The sequence below is a fragment of the Ambystoma mexicanum genome, chromosome 6q (assembly GCF_040938575.1).
Source record: "Ambystoma mexicanum isolate Mex_15411 chromosome 6q, UKY_AmexF1_1, whole genome shotgun sequence".
In the NCBI taxonomy this organism is placed as follows: domain Eukaryota; kingdom Metazoa; phylum Chordata; class Amphibia; order Caudata; family Ambystomatidae; genus Ambystoma; species Ambystoma mexicanum.
Genome location: NC_090937.1, coordinates 1,639,153,814 through 1,639,165,863, shown reverse-complemented (window position 1 = coordinate 1,639,165,863; position 12,050 = coordinate 1,639,153,814).

Sequence of the window (12,050 nt, the reverse complement as noted above, 5' to 3'; positions counted from 1 at the left end):
TCCTCCTCCATTGCCTATCTATATGGTAACATCCCTTCCTTCAATACAACTCTCTGCCTCAATTCTTCAACAATCTCTTCCCAACTCTGCTCTCAATAACCCTATTGCTTTCCAGACACCTCCAAACACATTCCTCCAGCACCTTCTTGTACACCCTACACTTTCTGATTGAAAAGGTTGGCATATATAGTGTACCTGGAAGACCCCGCGGCCAGCCCATAGAGTCGGGGTTTGCTCCGCAGTACTTTAAGACGAGATAGCTGCACCTTTGAGATGGATGGGGGTGCAGGTATATTGCTCCAACACCAATCAATAAGGACAACTCAATAGTTTGGCAAAGGGGAGTCCGTTTAATGACAAGTACAAAAACGGGGAAACTTGGAAATCAACAGTGATGTGATAGTCCGTCTTGTTTCAATTCCCGCGAACTTCATACAAACAGTAACATTTATACCCAAAACTCGTCATCATTGACGTGTAACGCTCAAATGTTAATATGTAATTCTATTGGTCAGGAAAAGGTCACTTTACTATTGGTACTATATCTGTATGTGGTAACGGAGTGAGGGGATTGGATAAACACTATCAGGTGGGCGTCTAAGCCCTTCCTTCTAACATTACTCTTGTAGACGTCACTAAGAGTACGACCTCCCATTGGTTCTACTATCTATAGGACCCTAGATTATTTGGTCCATTGTGATTGGGTTTGCTTCAACCCCATGCATAAATCTCCACTTTACTTAGCAGCTCGCAGAATGGTCAACAGGTGCAGAGTGCCCCAAGATTCACGTGGCCTTCCTTTAATCCATCATTACTTTAGTGGCTATATGTCAATTAGTTGGCTGTGGTCGGCCTCGAAACTGTATCTTCTTGTCAGAAAAAGTTATGATATCTCTGTCTGGGCGTAGGTGTGAACCCATGCCTCTTCTTGCTCGGATGGTCACGTGCTGCTCACACCGTGAATCTGCCTAGTTTCCTTCAATTTGTGCATTTAATTCTTATTCGGCATGCCACCTGCCTACGCCTCCTTATCTCGGCCTTCCTGAGATAGGCTATTCTGGTCTTAAGTTTCGATTCCGCGAAGCTACTGTTCGCTCCTTCCATTGGTCTGACCTTGGCTCTTCATGACTCACGTTGCCTCTGCTAAGTTTTGATTCAGCCATCTCTTCTCGTTTTAGCTGGAATACAAATCCTGTCCTGTTTGACCTCTAGTAACCTGAGTTAATTCTGCTTTTGTGTAAAGTGGACTCACACTTGTATAGTGTGCTTTGTTGAGGTAGATATGTATAGGTGTCGCTTGCCGCGATCTATCTTCTACTAAGCATAGCAAGCCGCACTGTTTTCTCAGCTTTCTTGCGGTTTCAAGCATATGTACAGGCATTAGCTGGTTGAATGACTTCATCCTGCTTTATAGCTTAGGTTTCTTTATATTTCAACATCGTCTCTCCTTCTAGGTTCACGATATCCTTTTTCATGGCATTTCGTCTCTGTGTGTCATTTTTTGGTTCTGCACGTTAGTCCGGGCCCTCGTGACTTCACCATTTGTCTTCCATTAAGGCCTTTTGAGTTTCTTCCGGGACAGTGTTTAGGCTATCTTCATTTTGTCTTACTTGCTGGTAGGGTTTTCTCAACGGATACCTTACTGTCCATGGTTTTCTACGTATCGGTACTTCTACAGGTGTTGTTCACCCTACTGCGGCTCTCTGCTGGTTTATTTGCTCATCATACGTCACATATCTCGGTGTGAATGTTCCTGGTACTTCAAAATGGGCAACTAGAGTGCAGGCTTTGTTTGGGACATCCTCTACACTCCCTCCTCTGGTTGATTCATCAACCACTTCCGCTTCCTCTATTGGATTCATCTTATTTGGTTTTTCTGTATTCATCTTCACTTCATCTTCTGGGTTCATTCCTTCTTCATCTTCTGGGTTTGTACATGATGGTTAGAAGAAGTGTCTCTTTGGAGTCCATATTTGTATCACTCGTCTCAGGCTTCCTGCCGTTTTTACATGTTTGTCTTTATTCCATGCCATTAATTGGCATTGTCCATTTGGGCTGCAGTAAATCCGTTTCCCTTCATAATTTCTGCGTTTCCTGGGATAAAGAAACTTTGTACCTTCTGGTGCATGCTCGCTAGCCTTCACAAAGTCTCTAATTTCATCATCAGTTAGATCTCTAGGCCTCCATCCTGGCTTGACATCAATCATGATTTTCATCCCTACGGATTTCTTCGCAGTTTTCTGGCATTGCGAAATTATTGTCTTGATGACACAAAATCCTAGTAATATCATCAATAGCAGGGCTCCCAGAAACTTGAATATGTCGCCATACATTGCGGAACCCATGAAAACAGTGATCGATACCAGCTGTCATCATCAACTTCGTAAGTTTCATGTATCATCTGATTCTGTAGCTTCATCAGCATTCGTATGGCCTCTGTTAACGTTCAATTTTCTTCATTGTGAGAAGGTATAAATGTGCAACATGATTCTCCAATTTTTGCACAAACTCCTCCATCCATAGCTGTGATCATGTCAAGTACATATCTGTTCTGGAGAGTCATCAGTCGGATGGCTCTTAACTCTTCCTTGATTACATTGAATCCTTTTATTGTCGTGTTGATTGTCTGTAGCAATTCCCATCTGGTTATCTGCAACCATTTAGTCTTTACTCCAACTTGGATTCGTGGCATGAAAACCATTGTGAACACTGATGAGGTGAGGCTGAACAGCCTGTGTTCATTTGGGATTGCATGAAATGCTTCTTCTGCTTTGGCAGAGAAGTAATTCTCTCTCTTCATTCGAGTTATCAGTTCCACAGATCTCTTCTTCCTTAGGTAAGCATCTGCTTTCGGGAAACTGTCAATGTTCAGGTCGCTTTTCGGGATTCCTAATGCTGGAACGTGGACATTCACTATTGTGCATATGCCTCCCCAGTTTTTCGGCAGTCTGATGAATGCTTTGGGCCTGCATGCCCAATAATGATCCATGATCACTGCAGTCCTGTGATCCGTTCCTGGAGCATCAAAAATGTGTCCACAGTTCTGATTCTCTCCCATCTTTCTTGTGCCATTGTTCCTAAAGCACAATTTCTGACTTTCTAGTGGCACTATCTGCAAAGGTCCTCCTCTGTCTTCGACCCATGTCAGTAGTTTTGCAAGTTTTGGCCATACTGGCTTGCACAGTCTTTGTGAGTTTTTGATGGCTTCCTTGCAGGCTTCGAGGACCATCCATGCTCGGCAGATCACTACTTCTTGCTCCCATCCATTTGGTGAAAGTACTGTTCCCCAAATCTGCATTTGGCCTCTGTTTTTCCAAATTTGAGCCTCTTCTGGAGTTTTCCCTTGGACGTTCAGTCTCGGGTTTACTTCCCATCTTATTCCTGCTCCTTTAACCTCAGGTTTCTCGAATCTAATCACATGATTCCTATTGTGAGCTCTGTTTCTTGTTTTAATGTCCTGGACATAACATCTTCATCAGGATAAACTGTTTCAATTGCCCATATTAATGAGGTGTCACTTCCCATGAATTGGCCTCTGGTCTTGCACATTGCTATGTGTGAGAGACAGTGTGCTGTCGGGACATCAATTTCTACCGCTACGAAGATCTTGGACTTCCCCATGCTGTACGGTAGAAGTGCACAAACAAAGCATTCTCCTTCTGAATTTCGTCTTCCAATTTATTTCATGTGCTGGTACCAAATGTTGTTTTCCAGATGTGCTGTGCTGTCCAGTTAGTCGTTTAGTTCATTGTCATCTTCATGCATGCTTCTCTTGATTCTTAAGGTTTTCCTGTAGTTCGCTATAACTACATCTCTGAATGCCTTTGTATGGCTTTTTCTTGCTGGAGGATATTCAGGTATCCCGGTCCATGGTGCAGGTCTCCTCATCTGTGCCATTTGAGTGGACAAGAGTCTGGCAGCTCTTTCCTGGTCCTCATGCATCTTTTCTCTGCTGCGTGCAAATGCCCTTGCCAACAAGCCTGACACTGGTCCGGTATATGGCTGTATTGTACACCTAGTACTTGTCCCCTTTGTTAGAACATGTGTGCTTGGCAATACAGTCTCTGCTGTTTTGTCCTTCATTTCCTTTTTTAGTTTCCTTGCTCTGGCTATGTGCGGGAATAATAAGTCTACTATAATTTGTGTGCAGACAGTTTTTCCGAGTTGGCTTTTGTTTTCTCAAGAGTTTCTGATATGACTGTTTCTGTTGGTCTTTCTCTTAATTCTTCTTGTTTTCTCACACTATCTTCTGTGAAGGATTTTATGGCGTGCAGTCTCATCTTCTCTGCTGCTTTCGTTTGTGGTTCTGCGGTCACTGATACTAGGCCTGTTTCGTGTGCATTCAGTGTGTGTGTGCATGTAGTTGCCAGTGTTTTTCCTTCATTCATTTCATGCCGACCCTGTCTCTGGCTTTCCTGCTCATTCATTACCATAAGTGTGTGTATATCACTATTAATCACTTTCATTTCAAGTTCATTTACTCTATCATCAGATAGGGACTGGAATGACTATGGGTGCTTTTGTGGGTTTCATGCATGTATTATCAGGTGGGTGCACTGAAATTGAAACGCTTCGTGCACCAATAAAGAATGCAGTTCTGATCGTTAATGACAGAAAAATAATGACAAATATGATGCATAAGTACATTATGGTTCTATGGGCCTCATTCCGAGTATGGCAGTAAGGGATAGCGGCCACCGGTAACGAGACCGGTGGCGGTAATCCCTTACCGCCATACTCCGAGGTTCCCTTTGCGCACTCGCCCTTAACGCCTGCTTTGAGCAGGTGTTAAAGTCGAGGGCGCAAAGGGGCCTCCAAGCCAATAACGGTGACCGTAATGAACGGTCACCGTTATTTGCATCTTCCCCATTCCCATTGAGCCCTATGGGGGCTCATTTGGGAATGGGGAAGAGCCTTGGTGAATGGGGAATTACCGCCCTGCCAACCTTGGAATGGGGCGGTAATTCCGCCATCCACCAAGGCGCTGCCGGTCCGGGTACGGCGTCAACCAAGGCGTTAATAGCGCCATTGGTTAGCGCCGTACTCGGAATGAGGCCCTATGTGTTAGGCGACAGCATTTCCTTTCAGAGAAGCAAGGGTGCCTCTCTGCTTGTGGGAGGACCAGGTTGCTGCTCTGGACCCCATCTCGATTATTTGCCAAATTATCAAATTTTTTATATTCCCTTAACTAATATCGTCTTTCAGATTTTATCGTTATGAATGTCAGGTGCTTCACAAGTGTCCCCCTTTTTGTGAATGACAAATTGTCTCTTAATTCAAGATGCAGTTCCTTTGCTAGACTATGGGGAAAAATCAAATAAAATAATACTTCAGTAAGTCCCTTTGTCCCTTTACTGTGCATGTTCAAAGTAGATAAGCTCCCAGTCCACCCCTCAAATCTGCTTCAGTCCTGAGGACATATTGGACACTGATCAGCATGAAGAAATATGGAAAAAATAACAAGTATATCAAGTGAAGTTTTTGAATCTGCTCCTTCGATATGTGCCACGGCGGAAGGCTTTTTTAAAATCTCTGCAGATAATCTCTCTGATGGTTGGAGAGTTCCACATGGAGTATGATTCCATGCAGGAGCATTCCCATCTGTGCGACATTAGCTGGATCTCTGATGAAGGTGAGGACGTCAACCTCGATAGGTCTCCCCACAAGCTCTGGAAAGTCAGTGACTAGGCGAAAAAGGACATTGTGCGCCAATTTGCTGTTTTCTGGTGACAGGGACATCTGTCCTGTCTTGCTGGGTTCAGGATTATGTTTTTTCCTTGATGTAAACAATTGGCCTCATCACGACTTTGGCGGTAACCCTTAAATCCGGCGGTCGCGCTATTACCGCCGGATTTAAGGGTCCGCCAAATCAGGGCAACAGCGGATTTCGCCCCAGCTCTGAGCTGGGGGGAAATCCGCCGAAATTTCACGCTATTACCGCCGGCGGGCAATCCGCCGGCGGTAAGAGCGCGAAAATTCCCCATTGATCCCAATGGGGAATGGGGCATTCCCGAATGGGCTCAATGGGGAATGGGGATTAACATTACCGCCAAACTCGTGATCTGGCGCTATTAGCGCCGGGGAGTTTGGCGGTAGGGCTAATACTGCCAGCGGTAATACCGCCGGCGGTAACGCCTAAGTCGTGATGAGGCCCATTAATGACTGCACTGTCCGGTCGCGTGGAGTGCGACTAAAATGACAATCTTATTTAAAAGATAGCTTAAATGTTCAGTGCTTTCTGGGTCTCGAAGAAACGTGAGTGTGGGCCTCATCACGAGTTGGGCGGTAACGCCAGCGCTATTACAGCCGGTGCTATTAGCCCTATCGCCAAACCCCCCGGCGCTATTAGCGCCGGATCACGGTTTTGGCGGAACGGTTAGTGCCCATTCCCCATTGGGCTCATTCGGAAATTACTCATTCCCCATTGTGGCCAATGGGGAAAATTCACGCTATTACCACCGGTGGATTTCCCGCGGGTGGTCATAGCGCCGAAAATAGGCAAATTTGCTGCATATTTTCCCCCGGGTCAGAGCTGGGGGAAAATCCGCAAAGGCCATGATCTGGCGGACCCTTAAATGCGGCGGTAATAGCACTACCACCGCATTTAAGGGTTACTGCCAGACTCGTGAAGAGGCCCTGTGTCTGTTGTTCTTCCAATAAGAGTTGGACAATCTTTGATTATGAGAAAGAACAGTGTGTTGACAAGCTCATTTATTTCCGCCTGCGTTGGGAACATTTGATTCTTTCTCACTGTACTCGGGGAGTAGGATGAGTTGTTTGGCAATGACAGTGAGGAGTTGTCTTATTGTGTTTTTTGTTCGCAGGATCTTGTAAAAAGTCTGTGACACTGGTGAGCCTCCCTACCAGTGACGGGTATGACCTCAGTACTAAGTCGAAATAAGTGACTAGGTCCTTTGTGATGTCTCTACTGTGGGACACCATAAGTGATTCAGAATAAGGTCTCGGTACTGAATGAATCAGGATACTGTATGTGCTTCCAATGTAAATATCCTCGGTCAAAAATTGGCATAGTCTTTTTCTCATCAAGGCTTAAGTGTGCCTCAGTTCAAGGTTCAAATCAACAGAATATGTTGTGGCTTATACATGCAATTTTCCTCTTCACCCTGCAACTAGGATGCACAGAGTGTCCGTTTTTATGTCATTATCCCCTTTTTTGTTTAGAGGGAGTGTCCAAGTTAAGCCACAACTTTGCAAAAAGTTCTTTGGGCCTCATTACGACCCTGGCAGAAGACCATGGTCCTATTAGCACCATGGTCCATGCCGGTAAGTTAACGACTCCGCCATGGAGAAATGGGGGAATTACCACCCCATTACAAGGTTGGCGGGGCGGTAATTCCCCCTTCCTCCATGGAACTTCCCCATTCCCATTTTTGCCCCATAGGGCATAATGGGAATGGGGAAGGCGCTAAGTATGGTGCCGCAATTTGCACCAAGGTCTCTTAGCGGGTCTACACCAGCCGTTAAGGTCGGGCCCCGCAAAGGGACCTCGTAATAAGGCGCTAATAGGTTAACGGCACCGCAGACTTTTACGGTGCTGTTAACCCATTAGTGCCTGGGTCGTAATGAGGCCCTTTGTCTTTACTTTGCTGGTCATGCGTCCTTCTTCCTCATCATGGACCTCGTCTGTACGTGCTGTGGTTCTTCCCCGTCGCTCGTTGCTTCCTTTCATTGGGGTGAAGGTAGGGGGCCTTCTCCGATGTAGGGTTTGATATCACAGAGAAAAATCCATGCTCTCCTGCCCTGTAGCTTCACAGCGGATGGAGTGCAGTCCTCTATGGTAAAAGGACCGTTGAATCTTGGCTCGTCCCACCTTTTCCTTGTATGGATTTTCACGAAGACGGCGTCTCCAGGGAAGACGAGTGGAACACGTAGACCTTGAACCGAGTCTGATGCAGTGTCTCCTTCTGTGTTTTATGCTGCGCTGCACCCTTTTTGTCGTCGCTGCAGCTGGTCTGAAATTACAGTAAGGCAAGATGTCATGCAGTTCAGATAGTTTTGCATTTCAGACCCTAAAACCTCTCTTTTTGACTGGGCATCACATCTAGCTCTATCTCAGCGTGTTAGGGGAGTTCTCATTCTTCTTTCTGTGGCTATCTTGTGTGGCGTAAGATGATGGTCGGAGCCTGGTTGGTTCCGAAGTACATACAGTGCCAGTGGGAGGCAGTGCAACCATCCCCTCTTTAGAGTAAGCTTCAACTTGGCTATCCTTTTCTTCAACAAGCCGTTGAGCTTCTCACAGATCCCATTACCTTGTGGATGATAAGCCGACAAGAGCTTGTCCTTTATACCAAGCAGCAAGTTAATCTGTTCAAATACTGTATTAACAAAGTGAGGGCCATTATCTGATCTCATGACTTCGCATACCCCCCACCTTCCCTCACTAAAAATGTTCCCGCACAGGTAGCGTTTGGGTGTGTACATGGACCTGCCTCTATCCCTCTAGAGAATGGACACACCACAACAATTAAGTATCTGTACCCATTACATACTTGAATCATGTCTACTTAATCGACATGCAAGTACTGAAAAGGCCCATTTGGCCTGGGGATGACTCCTCTCATAACTTTTAATGTGTACCCAGCAGTGAATTGCTGGCAAATTATGCAGTTTACCATAAAGAATGCAACATGCTCAGCTAAATTTGGTATGAACCAGTCTTCCGCAAGCATTGCTGGTAGATTGTCATATGCGCCGGGTAATGTAACTGCTCCAGCGCTATTTTTAGTAGGGCTACAGGCATTACTGGTTTACCAGTGCTGTCTTGTTACCACAAGCTGTCAGAGGGGTTTAAAGAACACCCTCGACGTTTCCACAGGTTTTTCTCTTCCTGTGGTGCCTCCCCTTAGAGTTCCATTAGCTGCGTTTGCCTAAGATTGTGATAGGCTTCAGGTGTTGTTCGTGCAACCAACATTTTTTCATTGGTACAGGCAACTTCCACTTCCATAATCATCTCACTTTTGGATGCCATACGCTTGGCTTCCGTGTCTGCTGCTTGGTTTCTGCGTGAGACAAAATCTGTCCCCTTGGTGTGGGCGGTGCATTTCATGACCGCTATGCCCACTTGGAGCTGTAGTGCCTTAATCAGCCTGTCCAATAAGGCTGCGTGCTGCACTGGTGTACCGTCCGCTCTGAGGTAGGCCCTCCTTTTCCAGCGCGCTAGTCCTGCGTGCACTGTTGACGTCACATAGGCGGAATCATTGTACACTGTTACTTCCTGGTCTGCGTGATTCTCAATGGCGACTATCAATGCCAATAAATCTGCAGCCTGTGCTGAGTACTGAGATGGTATTCATGCACTAAGAAGCACTTGAAATTCTCCATTTGGTATGTGTTTTACCACAGCGACACCTGTGTATCTTTGCCCATCACTTTGGTCGATTCTAGAAGACCCGTCAATAAAGACGATCTCTCCTCCTGCCAAGGCATTTTCTTTCACCCTGGGGATTTCATCATAGAATTCTTCGTAATTTGCACAGTCATGTATCAGCTCTCCCTTAGTGACTGGCTCTGCGATGAACATAGCTGGGTTTACTATCTTACATCGGACTATTTTAATCGATGGGTTTGATATGATCACTTCGTAAACTGAAGCTCTCTGAGATGTCAATGTGCCTTTTGGTTTCTCTAGAATGGCAAATAGGGAGTTCTCGACGTACTACGTAATTGAGCATCCCATTACAATGGTTGTTGCCTTCTCTTTGGCGAAAAATTTTGTTCACATGGGAAGTGGCCTCTCATTACTGGGTCCAGAATCCCATTGTAATAAGTCAGGGGCTTGTACCCCAATGCGGTTCCTTGGGCGAGCACTGCCGTCATGACGCTGCCATTTGTGTGTGAAAACAGGTAAAATTCCTCTGCATAATTGGGGATCCCTAGAACTGGAGCTGTGCAAATAGCTCTTTTGAGTTCGGCAAACCCTTTCTCTATGGCCTCAGACCATTCAATCTTTTCTTTCATCACTTGGGCCTTCTTTAGAGCATGAAGTAAAGGCTTAGTGTAAGAGCTGTAGTCGAAGACAAATGCCCAACATAGTTGCATAGGCCTAAAAAGCTCTGCATCTGCTTTATCGTGTGTGGCTTAGCTGTGTTCAATGTGGCTTCTGCCCTTTCTGTGGTCACTTTCTTTCCTTCATGTGATATCAGCTGGCCTATGTATAGCACTTCCTGTTGACAATATTGTAACTTTTCCTTGTCAACTTTATATCCTTTCTCAGCTAGTAAAGTCAATAGCTGAATAGAATCGTGCCTGCATTGCTCTTCTGATGTGCTGCAGATTAGGATGTCATCGACATACTGCAGGACAACACTTTTTACTGAAATATTGCTTATGTCCATCTGCAGGACTCTGTTGAAAAAAGAAGGGGACTCACAGTACCCCAGTGATAGCCTTGTGCTTTTCAGACACATTTGTCTGAACGTGAATGACGTCAGATCTTGTGAGTCATGGTGCAACGGGATTGAGAAACATGCATTTTTCAAGTCAAACACTGTGAAATATTTTGCCTCAACAGGTATATTAAATAAAAATGTAGCCGGGTTAGGGACTAAAGGAAACTCGGCCTCAACAATATAATTTATTGGGCGTAAATCCTGAATTAAATGCCAAGACCCTCCCTTTGATCAGGATACACTACTATTACATGGTGACTCTGACGTCACTAAGATGCCCTGGTACATCATGGCGGAAATTGTCTTGAAAATCCCCTCATCTGCTTCTCTGGACATGGGATATTGTCGGGCTCTTGGTAAAATTGCTCCTGGTTTCAGTTGAATCCTTACTTCTCCAACCCCCTTCAGGAGACCCACGTCATAGGGTCCGGTAGTCCACACTGAAACAGGCACTTTAGCTATACCGTCATCAAAATATTCAGGACGTTTTAGTGCCAACATCATTCTCTGAGTTACTTCTCTTTTAATCATCTTTACCCAAAAGGTGAGACTTACTTTCACCATTGTCTCTCCCATTTCTGCTTGTTCTTCAAACAGATCGTCATCAGTGACGTCAATCACTCCATATCCTTCTTCAATGGCAATTATTGCGCACCATTGTCTTCCTTCATCATCATAACCATCAACCAAGACCACTTTCCCTCGCACTTCAGCTATGTGTATCATCAAGGGAAATACTTGTCCCTCCTCCTCATGCATAGGTATTCTTGGTCTGAAAAAAAACTCATCAGGGGTTCTCATGATCCTGCCTGTAAGGCTTGGCAATCCCGGCATAAGCACACGCATGCCATATGCGAAGATTTCTGGCTATGATGGTATGGCCCTCATGGCTATGTGTCCTGAGTATGCTCTAATCATTTCGCATACATTTGAATAGTGCATTCCTGGAGTGGAGCATACTATGCCCTCCTCCGTGAACGAAATTGTCATGTTCAACTTTGTCATTAAGTCTCGACCCAAAATGTTTACTGGGGTCTGACGTGAATATAATAAAGGTACATTCATTTCGCACTCCCCTATGGAGACTGGGAGTCCATTTGTAAAGGGAACTCGACTGTGAGCTCCTGTAAAACTCTTAGGGCCTCATTACACGGAAGGCGGTAATGGTTAACGGCCACCTTTAATGGTAACGGTGACCGTTAACCATTACCGCCTTACTACGAGGTCCCTTAGCGGGTTGGTGCTTTAACGACTGCTTTTTGCAGGCATTAAAAACCAACCCGTTAAGGGACCTCGGAGCTAATTACGGCACCGCAAAATTGCGGTGCCGTAATTAGCGCCTTCCCCATTCCCATAGAGCCCTATGGGGCAGAAATGGGAAAGGGGAAGGGCAATGGCGGAAGGGGGATTTACCGCCCCTCCAACCTTGGAATGGGGCGGTAAATCCCCTTTCCGCCAAGGCGGTGTCGGTATTTTACCGGCATGAGCCATGGCGCTAATAGCGCCATGGCTTACCGCCTTCCGTGTAATGAGGCCCTTAGTATCTATGGCCTCACCAGACAAGGAAAACTTGCCTTCACGTATGCACGAGCGTGTCGCACCCATGTCAACTAGGAAGGAATATTCTTTACCCCCTATAAC